Source organism: Salmo salar, chromosome ssa02, assembly GCF_905237065.1.
Source record: "Salmo salar chromosome ssa02, Ssal_v3.1, whole genome shotgun sequence".
Classification (NCBI taxonomy): domain Eukaryota; kingdom Metazoa; phylum Chordata; class Actinopteri; order Salmoniformes; family Salmonidae; genus Salmo; species Salmo salar.
Genome location: NC_059443.1, coordinates 54,944,713 through 54,957,121, shown reverse-complemented (window position 1 = coordinate 54,957,121; position 12,409 = coordinate 54,944,713). Strand labels below are relative to the sequence as shown.

Here is a 12,409-nt window from a genome sequence, read left to right as displayed (position 1 = left end):
AATATCTCCAGTGGTATTTAGCAGTGTGTGTGCTCCCCTGTGTGCTGTGTTGACAGGTAGGTGACATTTCACCATGGCGACCAGTCTCTTGTCACCAAGCTTGTCATTCTAGCCAGCGCTGGTGACAGTCAGGGACTCATTTGGACAGGTTCCCATGGTTGATAACAAAGACACAAACACACATGTGCACCTACATCAACATTCAAAGCCGTACAGTACGGTGAGAAGTGCCGGTGAATGAGAAGTGAACACACACACACACACAGACACACGCATGTGCACACACACACACACACACACCTGCCTACCTATCTGACTCAGCAGTTGCAGGGATGTTGGGATTAAACAGCCTATTAATAGTGTCAGGGACAAGAGAACAGCATTTGGCAACAGATCCATCATGCATCACCTATGTGGCTATGTAACCTTCTCATAGTTCCACGGGTAATGTCAACACATAACCTCATCCAGAGGCCCTCCTAGCAGCATACAGGTCGTCTCTAGTCATGAGAGGTGCGGACTTAATAAGCATTGTTCTTACCCCCATGGCTACCACATCATCCACAGCCTCCAATTTATTAATAGAACCCCTCTCTTCTCCACTGTAACTCATGACCAAGTCGTTGCTGCAACTTGGTAAAATAAGGGTTAAATGTTAAATATACCGGGTTATGATACATTTGGCCAGGTCATAGAGCAAGGGGGTGTCAAACTCATTCCACAGAGGGCCGAGTGTCTGCGGGTTTTTGTTTTTTCCTTTCAATTGAGACCTAGACAACCAGATGAGGGGAGTTCCTTACTAATTAGTGACATTAATTCATCAATCAAGTACATGGATGGAGCGAAAATCCACAGACACCCGGCCCTCCGTGGAATGAGTTTGACACGTGGGCCATATAGGGTTAAGTAATAGCAATGTCAACAACAGTCTGATGTCACTGCACTCAACCAGGTTTGGAAATGTCATAATAACAAGTATCCTTTCACTCATCTGAATGTGGATCTATATGAGTTAAAATAATGTAGACTTGGTTAAAAGAATGTAGTGGAAAAATAGCTGGGGCAAGATACCAAAACCATGCAGGTGGCAGTGGTTCTTAGATACATATCTCTTGGGGATTTATGGATTCAAGAGGCTATCCATCATGACAGGGCTGTGGATGAGAAACCTGAGGAATCCACAATTAGGAACACTTCTCCAAGCCAGAGATGAGATGCGCACATAACTTGCAGAATTCACATTCCTGGCGGTGCTCCTGTGAATCCAAAACCATCCAATACCCACGCTTCAGAGCGTTCCTGACAGACAACGAGCAGTCTGTGCCTGCCTACATGGGGAATTTCACATCTCCGGTGCTGATAGACTGCCTTGAGAATGGCCATCTCGAGATGCCTGGGTCACATTCACAATCTCCTCACTCTAACAAGACAGGGGAGGATGGTATTCATTGACATCCGGGACAGAAAGCATCCATCCGTTCTTTGCGCCTTTCCCTGTAATGGTTCATTATGTTGCCAAGGGTCTGGCATTCAGGGGCCTATGAAAAGTTTTCCATAAAGGAAGTCGTCAATATAGGCTCCTGTGGGGCACATCATGGTAGTAGCATTGATAGACTGTGATAATACTGGTTGATAAACAGGAAGATGATTCATCTTGAGACTTTTTCTAGTCCAGTAACTCAAGCAGAAATTCCATGTGTAACTGGTATACATGTCTAATTAGAGATTAATGAGAAAGTGCGTACACATCACATAGTGGCTTATACTAGTATAGTATCAGTGATCTCATCTGGTCTAATCCCTACCTGCTAATCCAGCCAGGTTTTAGCAGGCGTCTAGGAAAGACGTATGGGCAGCGGACTGGAACAGGCTAACAGGCTAACGCTAACTTGGCCCCTCCGGATTGTGGGACAGGGAGCCCCCATGAGCTGTTCATGCTGACCCGGCCTGCCTGCTGGGTGCGTGGGTCAGGTTGATCATGTGCACCACGATCCTGATCATCTCGACCCTGTCAGTCATTCTGCGCAGGCGATTCAACAACCGAGTCAAACCGTGAGTACATCCAAGCCTACCCACCGATACACGATTCATCTCTTTACATTCCCTGCTTGCCAGTGTCTGGCGTAGAGAAAGTCAACTGGTCTAGACGGAGAGCTCCAATCCCTATCATGCTCTGGTTGGGGGCTCTAAATTTGGTGTCTGAGGGCTCTAGTCTTGTTTGATGGCTTTATTCTTGTGTGGGATTTGCAATGAGAAAGAGTTAGTTTTGCAAGCACTTGGGCTCTTCAGTTCAAATCATTTGTTCCAATCATTTGTCATCTCCCAATCATTTGTCATCTCCACTCTCTATCTCTATTATGTGTGATGACTATAATGCCAGTACGAAGTACACCAGATGTATTTGTTCTAGTTCCCCCAGCCTTAAGGCCCTCCCTGTCCTTGAATGTCATCTCACTGTGACTGTCAGAGTCTGGGAAAAGAGGCAATTAAGTGGTGTGAAAAACACCAGGGGTCGAGGGTTGAATTGATTCAAGGTGATTTTGTGCTGCGAATCTGGCGTCGTTAGTGTGAAGTGTGCTCAGTTAGTTCCCTGCTTAATGTCATGTTGAAGGACAGCTCTTGGAACAACCATTCTGGGAAAAACCAGAGGTTTCTAGTAAATATTAATTGTTAACGCCACGGCGGCCATAAAACTCAAGATCATGGGGAGGAAATCAATTGCGGTACTACAGCATGAGACCCTAAATAACAGACGATCTCTTCATGCAAAGCTGAGAGAAGAAGGAAAGCTCAGTATGTGAGGTTATTTTGTTTTGAGATTTAAGGAATGTAAAAACACCACTATGATGGATGGATTGTCTATAGAGGCTTGGGTGTGGTGGTTTGGATGGCAAGCTGATGCCAAATACCAGCCTGTACCCGGTGTGCCAGCCTCCCAGTCAACTCTGAACTCAAAGCAAGTTGGGCTATAAGATTGTTTACAACAAAAAAACGACCCAAGCTTCCATCGCATCATGTGTTGTTTTGTACCATTATGACTCATGGATTACTGTCAAGCCATTCAAATCCATCCCTAAAATGCTTGTCAAGCTAATCTTTGAGATAATCTTTCTCTGCTCACATTTGTCTAACTGCAGAACAAGACAACAGGCTGTGATCGGGTTGAAAAGTTTGAGTTGAAAAGTTGAGGGTAGACATTAGGGCGTTATTAGAGTTCAAGCCAGTTTGCCAGGAGGGAGATGGGACAGCCTGTTCTTTCGCCATGAGATTTACGACCAATGTGAGCATTCTATTGTGTGATCAATTTGACTGGGTGGGACAGTGTTACTGTAGTGTTTCACCATCCGATCTGATAGACATAGTCTTAGATTGGCCTGATACACTATTAGGTAACACTTTATTTGAATAGGCCATCTGTAGATGCTCTAAAGACTATTTGCAGACTATCAGTAGCATTTCAAATATCTATCTACCAACCATAACCCTAGACCTACCCCCAACCTTAACCCTTATTCAGGCTGTATCACATCCGGCCGTCCCATAAGGCAGCGCACAATTGGCCCAGCGTTGTCCTGGGTTTGTAAATAAGAATTTGTTCTTGACTGACTTGCCTAGTTAAATAAAGGTTAAATAAAAACAAATTAAATTATTATAACCCTAGCCCTGACCCTTACCTAAACCGTAACCTTAGCAAGCAGCTGCTTATGAACAGATAGTTTGTTGATAGTATGATCATCTGTAGAACATCTACAGATGGACTATCCACACTATCCAAATAAAGAGTGACACACTACTGTCCTTGGAGAGCCTTGTTGCTGGAGAGTTGAGTAGAGAGAGAGGCCACTGAGGACATTCTCCCGACAGTCCTTCCTACAAGCACATACTTACACAGACAACATTACAGACACTCTTCAGCCACCCACAGTATTACTCTCACACAACCAGTCCAAAGAAATAACACACGTTTAGTAACACTACCTCTTCAGCAATCTAAAATGACCAGATACTCTTGATTTTAAAAAAAATGACAGCCTACCAAAAGGCCTCCTGCGGGGATGGGGGCTGGGATTCAAAATAAATAAAATAAAATACAAATGTAGTGAAATGTGTTGTTTTACAGGGTCAGCCATAGTAGTATGACACCCCTGAAGCAAATTAGGGTTAAGTGTCTTGATCAAGCGCACATCAACAGATTTGACACCTTATGGGCTCAGGTATTTGAACCAGCAACCTTTCCGTTACTGGCCCAACACTCTAACCGCTAGGCTACCTTCCGCCTTGCCACCAAGTTTACTATGTAAGAGCATTCTCTCATCAGCTTTCCCTATCAGCTCAGCACATGGAGATGCCACAGGGCTGGGCGTGGCAGGAGTGGGTTGAGTATATTCAAACATCTCCCGTGGGACTGAGACCCAACAGCACAGATCTTCTGTTTACCCCTGGAGCTGATTAACACTCTCTCTATGAACCTCTGGCCTGCCGTACAATCTCCGGAGGCTTGTTTTAAATCATGTAAACACACACGAGAACACACGTATACAGGCATTACAAGCAAAACAGGCTGCTTGACAGATATGCTCGGGTACTAATTCTCTCCTCTGTATATTGAACACTGACTACATTACAAGGACCAAACATTGTCTATGCAGATTGTGGAACACCCACCAACCTGAAAACAGTGACACATCACTTTGCATTGAACCAAACTGACTGTGCTTGAGCAGCTAAAAGGAGAAACCCCCTCAAAAATCAACAAAGCAACCAAAAAGCATGTCCTCGGAGTAATCTGTCTCTCTCTTTCTGGCAGGAAGTCACTGAGTCACTGAGGTAATGGTGATAGCCCATGCCAAAAAGGCGAGCAGTCACCATACTTACACTTAGAACCCCCCAGAGGTATTCAGCTGTGGGAGTTTATCTGTCACACTCTCCTCTCCTGTGCTAATACGATCTTTCACCTGCTGTCCACCCACGTCTCCACCCCTGTTTTCCTCTTCTCTCCTCCTTCCATCCATCCTTTCAGCCATCCGGACGAGCTGGGGGAGAAAGAGATGGCATACGTGCAGAGAGAACTGCAGCCCGTGGAGAAGTGAGGCTCCCCGCGCTGTCAGGGATCAGTTCCAGGTACATTGCTACAGTAAAGTTGGATGTACGCCAGACCGACATAGCCTTCTGAAACACGCACCTGTCATCCTCTTCGGCCTCTAACGGAGTTCACCTGCAATTTGTGAGTAAACAATACAGTTTGTTGTGTCTGTAGTAAAGGTGTAGTTCAAAGAGGGGTTTAAATGATGCTGTGGGAAAGCATACCTACATCAAAGACCATCAAGCACAGTAGGCATACTGTGCACCAGTCAAAATTCTGGACACAACCACTCATTCAAGGGTTTTTCTTTATTTTTACTATTACTATGACATCCAAACTATGAAATAACAAATATGGAATCATGTAGTAACCACAAAAAAAGTGTTAAACAAATCAAAATATATTTTAGATTTTAGATTCTTCAAAGTAGCCACCCTTTGCCTTGATGACAGCTTTGCACACTCTTGGAATTCTCTCAACCAGCATCACCTGGAATGCTTTTCCAACAGTCTTGAAGGAGTTCCCACATATGCTGAGCACTTGTTGGCTGCTTTTTGTTCACTCTGCAGTCAAACTCATCCCAAACCATCTCAATTGGTTTGAGGTTGGGTGATTGTGGAGGCCAGGTCATCTAATGCAGCACTCCATCACTCTCCTTATTTGTCAAATAACCCTTACACAGCCTGGAGGTGTGTTGGGTCATTGTACTATCAAAAAACAAATGATAGTCCCACTAAGCCCAAACCAGATGGGATGGCATATCGCTGCAGAATGATGTGGTAGCCATGCTGGTTAAGTGTGCCTTGAATTCTAAATAAATCACAGACAGTGTCACCAACAAAGCACCCCCACAACATTACACCTCCTCCTCCATGTTTCACGGTGGGAATTACACATGCGGAGATCATCCGTTCAGCTACACTGCATCTGACAAAGATCTCAAATGTGGACGTGTTTCTTGGCCCAAGCAAGTGTCCTTTAGTCGTGGTTTCTTTGCAGCAATTCGACCATGAAGGCCTGATTCAAGCAGTCTCCTCTGAACAGTTGATGTTGAGATGTGTCTATTATTTGGGCTGCAATTTCTGAGGCTAGTAACTCTAATGAACTTATCCTCTGCTGCAGAGGTAACTCTGGGTCTTCCTTTCCTATGGCGGTCCTCATGAGAGCCAGTTTCATCATAGCGCTTGATGGTTTTTGCGACTGCACTTGAAAAAACGTTTAAGTTCTTCACTTTTTCTGCACTCACTGACCTTCATGTCTTAAAGTAATGATGAACTTTCTCTCTTTGCTTATTTGAGCTGTTCTTGGCATAATATGAACTTGGTCTTTTACCAAGTAGGGCTATCTTCTGTATACCACCCCTACCTTGTCACAACACAACTGATTGGCTCAAAAAAATTAACTTTTAATAAGGCACACCTGTTAATTGAAATGCATTCCAGGTGACTACCTCATGAAGCTGGTTGAGAGAATGCCAAGAGTATGCAAAGCTGTCATCAAGACAAAGGATGGCTACTTTGAAGAATCTCAATATAAAATATATTTTGATTTGTTTAACACTTTTTTGGTTACTGTGTTATTTCATAGTTTTGATGTCTTCACTATTATTCTACAATGTAGAAAATAGTCAAAATAAAGAAAAACTATGGAATGAGTGGGTGTGTCCAAACTTTTGACTGGTACTGTAAATAAGAGGTCAAGGTCTATAGATAAGGTTCAAGTTTAACCATATCTATGTAACAGTGTAGGTTCCGTCCCTCTCTTCGCCCCAACCTGGGCTCGAACACATCAACAACTGACACCCACGAAGCATCGTTACCCATCGCGCCACAAAAGCTGCGGCCCTTGCAACGTAAGGGGAAACCCTACTTCAAGTCTCAGAGCGAGTGACGTCACCGATTGAAATGCTATTAGCGCGCACCACCGCTAACTAGCCATTTCACATCGGTTACATGTACATATCACTAGTTGCTCCAACAGGTGGAGAAAGAGCATGAGAAAGACACAGGCTTGTTATGGGAACGGGTTCAGGAAAAAGTATAAGACCTGCTCCCTCTGGTTTCAATCCAGTAAATTAGTCAAATTAGAATCTGGAACCGCTCTTCCCCAAATGCATCTGGCTGCTAGTCTTTGTGTTTCCATGGTAATACCAGTGAAGCTTCCTGGATGGTAGGCATCAATAACCACCCAATCAGAGTTTAGGCTTAGTGCTAGTGAGGTGCCGCAGGCTCCGGGGCCCGCATTCACAAAAAGTCTGAGTAGGAGTGCTGCTAAAGGATCAGTTTTGCCTTTTAGATCATAATGCATACGATTATATGGACAGGAGTCATATAAAAACACTTTTTCTGAAACACTTTTTAATACGGGCCCTGGATTTACTACACAGAGACTTGGTATGACTGTAGTAGTGGATACTTTAAACAAGTGTCCAGGAGTCGAGCCAAAAGCATTTTAGTCCCAGGTGGCAGTGCATCAGGCTAGCTAGGCACGCTAAACTCTCATGGCTAACACATGTGTTTTATAGTTCAGTCTATGTACTTATACAAGACAGTCTACTGGTTTAAACTTTCTGGTTGAAATTCCTCTTTTCAGATCCTCAGGCAGCAGCAACCAGTTGTGAAGACACGGAGAAGGTGACAGGTGAGAGACCAATTATTCTAGTCTAGTCTTTTCTGATTTCCAAAAGTGTTCTCTATATTACTCATCCATATAACCCCACTAATAGCTACAGTTTGTAATAATTATGATTCAGCAGCAGTGCTAGGACAGTAAATCATTAAATCTGTCTTCACATCAATAATGGGTCTTTCTTTTGTCAGATCCTTTATAATGCAGAGAGAAATAAATAGATACTCTTTCCCATAGATCAAAGCCTTCTCTGTTATATGGCCAGCCCAATTACACAGATAATTGAGGTTGAAGTAGCTTTTCAGATATTTGAAGTTGACTAAGTCAGAGATGGTTTAGCCTTACAGGATCGTGACTAGGGGCAGGACGTACTGAATGGCAATGAAAGAGCCTTGCCCTAACCAGAGGAACTCGACTCTAGCACACAGTGCAGAGTATCAATGTCTCGACTCAAGTTGCAAATACAGAAACAGTGTCGGTCACCTGAGACTGATAAGAGGGGGTGGTCTGGCCAGAAACCCCCAGCTCTGTTTGGGCCATTTCCAAACACCAGTGGACTGGGACTGTCTGGGAGTCAGAAGGGAGAGAGCGGATGCTTCTTCAGCATGCCTGGAGCAGAGGATAGAAGGGTGGCTTGTGCTCGCCTGCCAGGGCACTGGAGAGACGTGAGGGAGTGGAGCATAGAGAAGAGACAGAGCCACAGAGTAAGAAATATCTCACCTGAAACTTTCTTTTTCCATCTCTCACCTGCACAATCTCTCTGTGTTTTCTCATCTCAGGCAAACTACCAACACTACATTGTTGTGCGTGTCTGCCACGACCTCTCTAAGGGTTACAACTATACCTTGGAAGGGTTTTACTCTTATGTTATGCTACCTTTATTGATACTGTTGATCAGCCTCTGTATTGTATGCACTGCTATGTCATTTTTGTAGTATGTGACTGTGTGATGAGGTAACTTAGAAATGTCACTTCATCAAGACTTGAGACTTCTGGGTCACAAGAACCAAGGGTACTGCGGAAACTGCTCCCTTTGCAAAACTAGGTCTAGTGTGATAAAATGTGGCATAAAGAGATTCTGTTTTGCAACAACGTCTTGCTCTCTTTGAATGATTCATGTCCTTGCGTGTCAGCTGCTTATCATCCCCTTGTCTGCCTGATCTCTCTTTTTCCTTTCCATCTCTACCTCTCTCTCTTTCACAGATGTGGGTCCAGGATGTCGAAAATGTCCTCAGTTCAATGGCTAGGCAACTGGTGAGTCGATCCAAGTCTCTGTGTGATTTTGTGATTACCACTACTCTAGCGGACATCTGTGTTGTTTGAAGTTGAATTCTGGAACGTGTTTCAAAGGACGACTTCGCCATTCCCTGTACAGGAATATTTACACAGTGATTTATCCTGTCAGCTGATAAAGACTTTGAACCATGTGGTAAAGGAGATACGTCTACAGCCTGACAACTTCATACTCAGTAGACAAAATGGTTACAGTTTGTAATAGTATCAAAAAATGTGTTTGCAGGATGGTCTCGTGGATTTTAACCTGTGTCACACCATTGTTGCAGACAGTAGCGTTAGTAAGTTAGCTAGTCAGCAGCTAACTTACAAACTAACTGCCTCTCTCTTCCCTCTCCCAGTGTGCTTCCCTGGATAAATATCCTCGCCACGAGCCTGGGGATGGCTCAAACCACTTCTCCCCTTCCTTCCAAGACTGGTTTGCCTCCCGTCATCCAGCCCTTACTTACAGACAGCTGTAGGTCCTCTGCACCCACAGACTGAAGAGCCATGGAACATATTGCTCAGCAGCTAAAATGGACAATGGCAAAATTAAGCCTTCATTGTTGATTGATTTGAAATGTTTATTGGTGTGAATCATCTAGAAACCACCATAGATAGTGCTGCCACAGAGGAGGAGTCAAAGATATTCAGTTATATGCCAGAGACACCAAAGCTCATGAAAATACATTTCTACCCTTGTCTGACTCTCTCCATTTCAGGACATGCATTGAAAGCAAAGAGGAACAAAGGGGATGCAACCGTTCCAAAGCATGATGTGTACTCCTCTATGATAAGTTGCTGTTTGACATTCTGGAGAGGTGTAATCATATAAAGAAAAAGATGTCTTCCAAGAGTTACACTCCAATAAAGGATGATGATAAGTCAAACAGAGACCAGAGTTTACAGTCTGGCCTTCTCTGGTCCAAGAGGCTAGAGACCAATTCTTCCCTCACGCAATCCTCCCCTCAATTAAATAAACTTGTGATTTATCTGAGCTTCTCTCTGTTGTATCTTTGTCTGAAAATGTTGGAAATCTGCCAGTGGAAACAGAACACACATATCAGTCTGTAAACCTGCAGACCACTTGACTAAGTATCCATTTGAGAAGTTATTGATTCTATTGGAGGCTCTGTGGCATAGGAGGGAATGGGACTGTGTGGTTGGTAGTTGAATGATTTCTTGGAAGCAGATATGATTTGGTGTCTATATATAGGGTCTCAACAGACGGAGCAGTGCGACCTGTACTGTGTCAGCTGACTTCCTGGTCCCAAGTCTCCTTGGCCCCCAAATGAGATCCAAGACGCCATGCTTCCTGGCTGATTAAATAATTTATTGAATCCTTGTTGTTGCTGTTGATTTTCTCCTGTTGTCCTGGGCATTTCATTGGCTTGTTTGTTTTCGTCTGTCAGGGGCACAAAGGGAAGGCAAGTTTCTTTTAACGAAAAAGTACAAAATGCATTGCCATAAAGGGATTTGGGCGGCATTGGATCCACTCTATTAAAGGGACATTTTCACAATCATCTCCAGTAAGTCGGACCCCAGTAAGACTACCTGTCGCCATTGGCGTCGGCTAATGGGGATTCTAATAAATAAAAAAATATAAGCACCACCCCAACATTAACATATGTGAAAATGGCTGGCTTCTATGTTTTGTAGTAAAAAATATAGGGGAAAGTAAGTGTTTCCAATGACATCATCAACCAATTAGTAGACAATTACTAGGCAATTATTAGGTAATGCCTACTTATAATTGCTTAAAATCACACTAGCTTCTGTCCTCCTCTGGGTAATTTGACTTCAATACAAAACCTAGGAGGCTTATGGTTCTCACCCCGTTCCATAGACTTACACAGTAATTATGACAACGTCCGGAGGACGTCTTCAAACTTATCAGAGCTCTTGCAGCATGAACTGATGTTGTCCACCCAGTCAACGGACTAGGGAATGAATCGAGTACTGAAAGCATAAGCTACAGCTAGCTAGCACTGCAGTGCAGTGCATAACATGTGGTGAGTAGTTGACTCAAAGAGAGAGAAAGACAATAGTTGAAAAAGTTCATTTCTTCCTAAATTAAGGAGAAGCAAGAGAGAGAGAGAGAGAGCTATATTTGGTTGTATTTTTTAAATTTTAACTTTCACTTAGCTGGCAAATGCAGCAAGCTAGTTTAGCCTACTCAAACACCCGGGTAAAACAGAGAGTGATGCTATGTTAGCTAGCTGGCTGTGGCTATCCAACACTCTTCCAAGTCAAGGAAACTTTTGATTTGATGAATTTATTACTGCTAAACTGCTTTCTGACTGTACACTGTACTGCATGATTGTAGCGGGTTTTCTAACCCATTGGATTTAGTAGTTCCAGTTGACTATGACATGACAACGATGTAGGCTGTGTGTAGCGGTTAGTGGTCCTAATATGAAGGTTCAGCTTAGACGTTTTTTTTCCACCTGGTCACAGGGAAAGGGTGAGAGGAGTAGAGTGCATAGATAGATAGTTGCGAGAAGGAATTATATATACAATGAGTAAAGTGATCATGCTGTTTTTATGTGGCTGCTATAAAAGTGAGCTGTTTTTGTGTGATCAGGGGTGCATTCATTCCGCCGATTCTGTTGAAAATGGTTTCTTAAACAGAAGCAAACGGAACGAAATGCCCTAGATCAGCTAGATGCAGGCAAGAGTGTGCAAGGCGGTATTGAATGTGTCACTGTCTGTCACCTTGATTACTGAAAATTCTCTCAACCTGTGCATCTACATTTTAGGCTAGGTTGTAGCAACCTCATGATGGGTACAGGGGAAATTAGAGTATCATGTAGTACTGACTGGACAAACTACCAACTCCCAACCGTACATGGCACAGTGTCAGCCGCACCCAGCAGAAAATCATGGGGATAATATGTACCCTGTGCATGTCCCGCCCGCCTGCCAAGCGCACACTCTTAATCCGCCTCTGTAATCAAGAGGATGCAGGACATGCATATCAGGCGGAGAGTGGCGATAGCACTGGATGGCACATCTCTCTATCTTGCTGCCGGCACAATGCTCCCTAGTGTCTCAAATTAAGAGGTGAAAGCGAGGAGCTTTTGTGCAGTGAGTGGAGCAGAGGCTCCTGTGGGTAATGAGCATGGCCTTCCTGCTTGCCTCTCTCTGGCTGGCAGACCTGGAGAGCTAATTTAATGGCCAGAACTGAGGACAGGGCCATGCTGCTCTAATGGAACCTGATAGAGAGGGGCCAGGGGACATAGAGATAGTTAGGGCCTATTATACTGTAAACTGGGTTATCCGAGGCCTGAATGCTGATTGTTATAACAGACCGTATACCATGGGTATGACACAACATTTATTTTTACTGCTCTAATTGTGTTGGTAACCAGTTTATAATAACAATAAGGCACCTTGGGGTTTGTGGTATAGGGCCAATATATCACG

At 43.8% G+C, this 12,409-nt stretch overlaps 1 long non-coding RNA gene across 3 annotated transcripts; it reads left to right on the top strand.

Moving 5' to 3' along the window:
* The first annotated feature begins 1,814 nt into the window (after positions 1 to 1,814).
* On the top strand, positions 1,815 to 9,980 carry LOC106588249 (uncharacterized). 3 transcript variants are annotated; one of them, XR_001324612.2, is made up of 6 exons: positions 1,815 to 2,052; positions 5,021 to 5,224; positions 7,676 to 7,723; positions 8,227 to 8,415; positions 8,915 to 8,965; positions 9,346 to 9,980. It is a non-coding gene; the product is annotated as an uncharacterized lncRNA (long non-coding RNA). The 3 variants fall into 3 exon arrangements; XR_001324613.2 differs by having other exon boundaries at positions 8,051 to 8,415; XR_001324614.2 differs by lacking the exons at positions 1,815 to 2,052; positions 5,021 to 5,224; positions 7,676 to 7,723 and having other exon boundaries at positions 8,055 to 8,415.
* Positions 9,981 to 12,409: the final 2,429 nt, after the last annotated feature.